At 29.0% G+C, this 9592-nt stretch overlaps 1 protein-coding gene across 1 annotated transcript in view; it reads left to right on the top strand.

The window, feature by feature from the left end:
- Window positions 1-9592, top strand: part of ZNF804A (zinc finger protein 804A) — a 234246-nt gene that overhangs the window by 165255 nt on the left and 59399 nt on the right.

The raw sequence follows: 9592 nt of genomic DNA on the forward strand, positions 1-9592 counted from the left end.
TTTCTTTCTTTCTTTCTTTCTTTCTTTCTTTCTTTCTTTTCTTTCTTTTTTCATGTATTTATTTCAGACAAGTTACTTTCTTCTTATTATATCTTGAGCCCTCTTTGCCCTGGGAAGGGGTGGGCCAGGGGACCAGGCCCAGAATCATGCATCCCACTTCTTTGGGTCTGGGTTCCAAAGCCAAGGCCCATGAGGGAGGAGGTAGGGGTGAGAAGTCAGGGGGGCCTATGGAGCCACAATAGGGCAGACAGAAGCAGTGGGCTCTGGGACAGGGACCAGAACCCAGAATATCTGGGTCCATGGGGAGCTTGTAGGCCATGGCCTGTCTGTTTTTAAAATCTCTCCCTCAGTCTTCTACTCAGGTGAGGGAACAACACGGATGCTTGAATCAACTTAAGTAACTACAAGTACTTTCCTGTCATTAGATCATAAGTTGTTAGTGTTTAGAGGAGAGGTTGAGACCAGGAAAGGCGAGACTATTAATTATCTTTGTGATAAACTTAGTAGCCTTGAAATTTATCTTAAATATTTTGGATAATTAAAAAACTGGAGCAGAGCAATGAATAATTAAGATTTAAAATAAACAAAAATCACTGTTAACATTCTGGAAAAAAACTGTATTTGGAAAGCAAAGGAGAAGTTAGAAGCCCCATTAATCCAAGAGAGAAATGGAAAAGTGGTCATGGAAGTAAGGGAGAAGAGTAAAAAGTTGAATAGAAAAATACTGAGTAGGTTAAATACATGAAATTAGATTTAAGAGGTAAGAGAAAGAATAGTGACAAGGATTACCTCTTGGCTCTTGCTTCAGCTCTTGGGCAGATTTTGTGGATTTTCATAAAAACCTATTTTAGAAAATGGGATAAATCTTTGGTTGAAGGAAGGCGATAAATTCTAGTTAGTAAAATTTATATTTAATAATTATATGAAAAACAAGTCTAAAAATCTAGCAAACAATTGGATATATTTGTACATTTAATGATAAATTTATCGCTGCTTTAATCAACTATTGTATTTCAGGTTATCCAAAAACCACAGTAATAGCTCTATTTAAAAAGATTATTTGAGATATTTAGCTTGATACAAAGAAAGTGTAATTGTGTGTGTGTGTTCCATAGTGCATATCAGATGAGTACATGTATTTTTGAAGAGCAAAATAATAGAAATAGTCATAGAAATCTTTTGATTAAAGAGCCATTATTCTCAAGTTTAGGAGTTACAGATCTCATAACACTGATGTTACTGGTTCCAGGACCTCACCCAGAACCAATGATATATCACCCGAACCACTAAAACTGATATATTCCAGAATCGTTGATAAAGTCAAAGATAACATATCTATAACATGTGATTTTTTAATTGATGTTTATTAAATGCTTTTTTCAAAATATATATGTCGTACATTAATGGTATATTTGTTGTAGACAAAGAATTGTTCTTTTGTTATTAGATAAATAACCTTAAAAAGGGAGAAGAAAATATGCTGTGTTTTCCCTCGAGTACACTATTTTCTTGGTCTTCTGTATATATCTATTTCTGAGTTCACCGTTGATGGCGTATTTGAAGGGAAGGGAGTCCCTTATAAACATGACTTGTATAAAATAAAACATTTTTAAAGTAGACTTGAAAGCATTGTTTATAGCTTGTTGCCTTTTGTATTAATTTTCAAGATTTATAATTAAAAAGTAAAGCTGAGTATAATAAAAACTTAAATAATTAACATACATAACTTGAAACATGTAAATCAGTACTAAAGATTCTGCTTTTAAAATCAAGCTCAAGAGTATGGCATTAACAAATAAGCACTTGTTTTCCCATTAAGCAATTAGGTATATGCTTATTAAAGAGTATGACAAAAAAAAAATTAGTTGTTTTTTTTTTCTTTTAATTCAGGTTTCTACTCTTTTATCAAATTCTATACAATTACCTTAAACCAATGGAGAATCTATCTGCATAAATTTATTCATTATATCATTAATTTTTTTAAATATTGTCAAAATTTATGTTACTATTATAAAAAAATGGAGAAATTAGTTATAATCTACTCACTATAATATTACATGCCCAATAAATGTGTTTGTGATATTGTAGTAATTAATGTTTCAATAACAGTTGCTTATATAGTAACATTTTCTCTATGTTTTTAAAATCATTCTCTACTGTAAAAATTTAAGAAATTTTAAAAACAATGCAAAAAAATGGTAGAAGATTATATTTCTGAAATGTATGGTTTTCACTGCATCCACTGGTAAGACAAATTTATGTAGTTCATTTTCTTTTATGCTTGAGTAGTATTCATTGTATATAGGTGCCACATCTTTTTTATACAACAATCAGTCAAAGGACACAGGTTGTTTTCATGTCATGACTATTGTGAATAATGCTGCAAAGAACATAGGAGTACATATATCTTTATGAATAACTGTCTTCAAATTTTAGGGGTAGATAACCATAAGAGGGATTGTTAGCCTTATTTTTTTTTGTCTTTTTACAGCAAAATTTATTATGACTCCTTTAAAAACAATCTTCCCAGTTGTTTCTTCTTATAATCACAGAAGAAATATAAAATATCTCTAAACTCATCAGATTACATTTAAATGTAAAGGCTTAGGAAACTTTATACTGTTTTTCATAGAGGCTTCACCAATCTACATTCCCATGGGCAGCGTATGAGGGTCTCCTTGTCTCCACGTTCTCTCCGACACTTGTTATTTCTTGTCTTATTGATAATAGCCATTCTAACAGATGTGAGGTGGTATCTCATTCCAGTTTTGCTCTCTGTTTCCCTTATAGCTAATTCAGTAGAGCATCTTTTCATACATCTGTTAGTCATCTGTATGTCTTAGAAAAACTGTTCAGGTCCTCTGCCTATTTTTTAATGGGATTGGTTGTTTGTTTGTTATTGTTGAGTTATATGAATTCTTTATATATTTCAAATATTAGCCCCTTATTGGAAGCATTTACAAATGCTTCTTCATTTACAAATATCATTTACAAATATCTTCTTCCACTCGATTGGTTGCCTTTTTGTTTTGTTGGTGGTTTCTTGCTAGGCACAAGGAATCCAATGATGAACAACAACAAAAAAAATGTCACACATTCTTTCTTGTACCTTGTAGTCCATTGAAGGAAACAGACTTAAATACAAAAGCTATTTGTAAATATGAAGTTTCTTTCCTTGTAAGGGAATGCATTTTCTCTTTAAATTATGTGAAAATTATTGATCCAAAATATTATTTTTTACTGTATTTGTGGAATCTTTAAAAAATTATCAAAACTGTTACATTTTCATGGCTTCCTTCCCATCTACCCCTTAAAACCACAAACAAAAAGGAATAATTGGAATATTGCTTTTCATTAATTGACTTCATCAAAGTGGGAGTTTTATTTTTATTTTTAATAGGTCATTAAACCTTTATTAATAGGCACTTGGAACTGCAGTTAATTATTTAAAGTTCATCCTATGAACTAAAGATGTTCAGAAAATCCTGTAAAAAAACATATTATCAAATCCTGTCCATTATTGTATTTTTTCATACCAAATCCATGTTTCTACTTGGCAACAACATTAAAACAAATTTTTTGAAAAATGATAAATGGCACTACCTAGGAAATAATTAAGTCCCTGCCATCAAACCTTTCGGGGCTTATTTTAACTTCATACAATTTTCACTTAATCTTAACAAGTGCATGTGAAATTTTGTTGGTCATCTATTTTTTGTCCTATCAACAATGATTTAATTAATTCACCCCAAATATATACTACTTAAGATGTCTAAATATCTTTAAGCTGTTAAAAATGATTTCTACAGCAAACGTCCTAATCAAGTATTCAACCTAAAATGCTCAGTGTGTTTGACTAAGAGTGAAGGATTAGTTTCATTGAAATAGAGAAAATAAAATGACCTAGTTTATTATAAATGAGATATAGAAAACTATAATATAAGAAGTATACTTCTTATTTGAAATGGATATTATATAATATTAAATGTGAAAAGTCTAGTTATATTTTTTATACAGAAAGCACTTTCTCACACCCACACCTAATATTCCATTTTTAATCAATATGGAGGTACAGTCTGTATTTAGTGATACTCACATAATATAATTGATGATGACTTTTGACAAATATATACACCTGTGTTAACTGTCATTCTAACTTTAATATAGAATATTAATCTCTCTCCATGAAGTTTACTCATACTTCTTTGCAGCCAATCTTCCTACTAACCCCCAACTATCCATTCCAGGCAACCAGTTATTGGATTTGTTTTGCATACTGTAGATGTTCATATGCTTGAACCTGATAATATTTACAAATATCTGCCCACTCTCTTTTACTCAATACAATATGTACAGAATTCTTTCAAATTGTTTAGTGAATCCATAGTTTGTTCCTTTTATGATTGAATAGTAGTCCGCTCCATAATAATACAATAAATGTATTCATTCATCTGATAATGAATGTATGATATGTGTGTGTACACACATATATACTCACACTTTGTGTAAATCATCTTACACATATGTGAGTATGTAAATATTCTAATTTCTTATTTTGTCTCAGTGACACTGTGTGGATATTTCATTTCTTAAAAAGTAAAATTCAAAATAATTCTGATCAACAAATATATCTATGACAATAATCTGATTTTAGTCCAAAATATGTTTTAATTATTTCTTGTTATATTTTAATTAACTACAATTCTAATGCATCTAAATTTACATCTGCCTCTTATTCCTAATATCTTTTATTATTTTTGTTTCTTTTCTTCAGAGTGCATAATTACAATAAAATAATTTAATATTGAGATAATGTAGTATTAGTACCATATCCTCTTTCCTTCTATTTAATTTAATAGTTATCTGAGAAAAATATAAGAATTACATAAACTGTGATTAATGGTGAGATTATAGTTTATCAAACATAATCATGATAAGTAATATTAGATAAATTTGTGGATGATATAATGCACAAATCATAGTTACCTATATAGTAATTTATTTAATCCTCCTGATAAAAAATAAGGTGGATACTATGCTCCCATTTAAAAAAAAAGGAAACTGAAACTTATAGAAGTTGTGGAATGTGCCCACAATCACATAGCTAAATAACTGAATGGTTTTCCATGCAGTATACTCAGAGTCCATTTTTATGTATATTTTTATTTTAATACAATTTTAACTTGGTAACCAAATATAAATAAATAAATAAATAAAGTAACAGAAGCTGATGATATTAAATAAAAACTAATTTCTCCTTTTCATAGCCTTATCACATTTCTGTAAGAAATAATTCTCTACCCTTTTATTTATTCATTATTAGATGGTCACGATTCTAAATAATATCTTTATACAAGTAGGTCTTAATTTGTCAATTCTATCTAAATTTTTCTTTATGAAAATAATTATATGCATTACTCCCTAATTTTCTACTCTTTATTTTAGTATGTATACTTTACCTTTCAATTACTTTTATATTTTTACATACTATATTAAATGCTCACTTACTAGTATGTCAGTTTTTACAGTTTCTCTTGATTTCGTGCCGTGTAAAATGAGCAAATTAAGTCTATCGCACTTCTCTCTATTTCTCAGCGTCTATCAGCTTTTCTTGTATACATTTAAAGTTTAGTAGATTTATGTCCTGCTCTGGAACTACAATAATGTCTTACTCTCATCACTTACATTTCGAGTCTAGGAGTTATCAATAAATTGCATTTTTTTTTATTATAAAAATATTATCGAACCAAGTAGCGGACCTTTAAAGCAGGAAATGCAATCTCAAGTTACTAAAACTGTGTTTCTTAAAGAATGATACAAATGTTATACTCAAAAATTAAAATAAATTTGCTTTTCTTAAATTTTGTTAATTGTACATCCCATGCACTTAACCATCATAGCATACTTTATATACTGCCTGTAAAACAAAATTTAGTGATAGTAATTTTTTCATAAAGAGATATTTGATTGCAAAAATAATGGGGAACATGAAACTTGAAGTCATTAATTCTACATAAAGCATATGTAAAATTACATGTATTACATAGATATACTATAATTCTATATGTAACATATTTAGAATTTTTATAAACTGTATATATAAGATAATATCTTATCTTATATATTTTATTTAGCTTTAGATTATGTGTGTCTACAACTTGTAATATAATTAAGAAGCTAGCAAAAAATTAAAAATCCTTTATATAATATTTTAAATAATGTGAAACATTGCAAAATAAATTATTTTTAAGAATTTAAATATCATAAAAATATTATATTAATAGACACAAAAACATTAAATCCTCTTTTGAATTTCCTACAGACCAGGCCACTGTTATTTTAAAGATAAAAGATTAAGAACCATCACATTGATTCTTCAAGAAACATATTCTATCAAAAGGCTTTTCATGAAGCAACTGGGACTGTGCCTCACAAAATGTGTGCCATCCCTTCACAAATAATACTTATTTTTGATTTGCTTCCAAAAGAATTTTTACTTGCAAGTTAGCTACCACTTGCAAGTAAAAAAAAAAAAATCTAGTATTATAATATTCGATATATACAAATACAAAAGTTGTAAGGAGTATAATTTATTTTACTGAATTATTAGTTTTTTAAACAATTCATATATTGTCTCAGTCTCTGGAAAGCTGATGGATTAGAATTTTTCTCATTTTTAAACTTATGAAATAAGAAGTGAAACTTTGGAAAATATACTTGACAATAATTTTATATTTTATAAATATTAGGTAAAGCGTAATTATAAGTAGTATGGAACAAATATATATTTATTTTCAAATTCTACTTACTGATAAAATGTGACAGTTAATGACTTGTGTCTATTTAATAGGTAAATTTGGAATCTACCTGTTATATTTATTGTGAGAGGTCCATCTTGAAACAAGTTTTAAATTATTATAAACCAATTGTTTACCTGGAGAAATATGAGATCTACTTACTTAACAGTCCCAGGTTTAATAACAGAGATATTTTTTTCAGGGTGAAGCCTAGGGATTTTTTTTTTTGATGCAGTGTTGTTTCCAAGTTTTAATTGTTACTACGATTAAAGATAGAAGTGATTATTACATTGATATTTACTTGAATATTTTGTCAAGACAGATTTCTTTCCTTGTGAGATGATTAAAGTAAGGAATATGTGTGCAGCAGTGATGTAGAATGCTGAGATTTCTGTTTTACTAAGTAGCCTAATAACTCTGATCTATCTGGCAGTTCACGAGTGGTGAACTGGATAAAAGGAAAACTGTTAATACACAATTAAGAGCTCTTTGCAACATCTAGCCACCAAAACTTTGATATCAATATTTCATGGTGAGTCACCTCCTATCCTCTTGTAAGGAACTAAATTGGTTCTTTGAAGCACTGAAAAGATTTCCATCAAAATAAAGCATTTTACAAGATGATGGAATCCAGCTTGGGTGGACAAATGGCTATAATTTTTTTTACCAGGTACTACTGAAAAGCTTACATGACACATTAAAATATAAATTCTCTTTAACCATAACCTCAATTTGTAGGAGTAAGTTAGGGGGTAAAGAAACAAAAATATAGTTATTCTGCTAGAATAAAGCTCTGTAACAAAGTATGTTTTATAATCTCCAGAATATACTGAAAGAGAAAGAGCTGATATATTTCATATATTTTTGAAAGCTACTTTCAGAATGAAAAAGGACTACAGAGAATATTTGTTTTTAAAAGTTGTGAAGAGAAAAGCCAGATTATCCTTTGAGGTACAGCACCACCTATTTACAAACCTGCCTACTTGTGTATGCGTATTATTGACAGCCTTATAAACTTGTATTCAATTTAATGGTTAGTGCTAATGCTAATAACCCCTATTTTTAGGATTTTGAGAATTCATATTAAATGATTTTTGTTGTTGTTTTTTTTTTTTTTACGGCGCTATATTTTAAGAAATTTAGAAGAAATATCACCTGATTACTTGATTTAATTGCTCTTTCTCTGAATGGAACCGATTATTGGTTGTGCTATCAAAAGTTTCAATCAAAGAATTGATGTTTTTGTATTTTTTTCAAGGCCTTTCAAATAAAAACAACAATATTTGAAACATTAGATGTTTGAGTGTTTTACAGTTTCCACTCAAATCGAGTTTCAGTAGCACTGGTGTTACTTGAGAACTTCTTAATCTCAGCCCCCCCGCCCAGACCTACTGAATCAGAATTTGCATTTTGATAGGTGATTTGATACATATTAAGATTTGTTGAACACACAGTGGAAATAAATATATATGCCTTACTGTTAAAGTGTATGGCTGAAACTTATTGGATTTCGTTAACTAATGTCACCATAAAAAAATAAATAAAAATAAATAAATTTAAAAAAAAAGATTTGAAACACACTGATTTAAGTCAGCAGATGGTTTAATAGCTCTCACATCTGAAGAAAAGGAATATCTTCATATGTGAAATTGGCTTCATTAAACACAACTACCACAATAGCAAAGACACTGAGAAGAATGAAAGAAGATCATTTTGGAAACAGTTATAACTCTCACTGAAAATATTTCATCATTTTCAGATTCTTGGATATTGCTAGGAACATAAATGGAACAATGAACTTCTTATAGTAGCTGATAATTCTTTTTTAAACTTTTAACACTGACAGCTACACTTAACTGGAAACCTCAGTTTTTCAGTCTTATCATGTGTAGAAAAATAAGCAGTTTCAAAGATACAAAGTCAATCAAGGATTTGTCATACTCTGTAGGGCTTTGATGCAGCTTCTCTCATTTCAATGATCTATAAATATATCAAAGTATATGGGGTTTTGCCAATTAATTATGCAATTTGTCTCTCTCTGTTATCTACATCATAATTATGCATCCATTCCCTCAGTCCATAAGAAATTATTGAGAGTCTATCAAAACTTGGTACTTTGGTCAGTGGGTGGTCTTGGATATCCCCAAATCTCCTGTTTGGACAATTATTGACACAGCAGGACTTTGCTGTGTTCTTAAAAAAATGCAGTCTTATATGGCTCCTTTAGGATTCAACTCTATTTTAAGTTTGTACAGTCTAAAAGAACAGTATGAAAAGTACAATTAGAACTTAGTTTAGAGAAATGTCAAGTTCTTTCCAGAAGTTGTTATTATACTATGTTATTTAAATACTTCTTTTTAATGAGTGTGTCTTTGGTAAAACAAATACATTTTTGTCTTTAATGTGATCACAAATTATAATAAAATCAGTTAATACAGAGAAAAATGTAAGTTGTTTAATCTTTAAAACTACTCTGGCCTAAATATTGATTCTAGTCATTTTTGTTTTTTGTTTTGAGACTTGGATGTCAGTAGATAAATTAATCCTACTCCTAATTCATAGCAAATTGTTATCTTTCATTTATGTAAGACCTCACCCTTGTTTTGTTCTATATTTTTTATCTTTGTTCCTAACTTCAAAAATTCATCTATTCCAGCTTGTTTAAAGAATGTTCTTAAATGTATATGTGTTGTATAACATGTAATTTTTAATGCCTTAAATACATATAAATAATTTATGCCAAATTTTATTGTTTTATATCTTTACAATGTTTCTGAATATCTAGCTGATGTTTA

Source organism: Pteropus alecto, unplaced genomic scaffold (genome assembly GCF_000325575.1).
Source record: "Pteropus alecto unplaced genomic scaffold, ASM32557v1 scaffold3, whole genome shotgun sequence".
Lineage (NCBI taxonomy): Eukaryota > Metazoa > Chordata > Mammalia > Chiroptera > Pteropodidae > Pteropus > Pteropus alecto.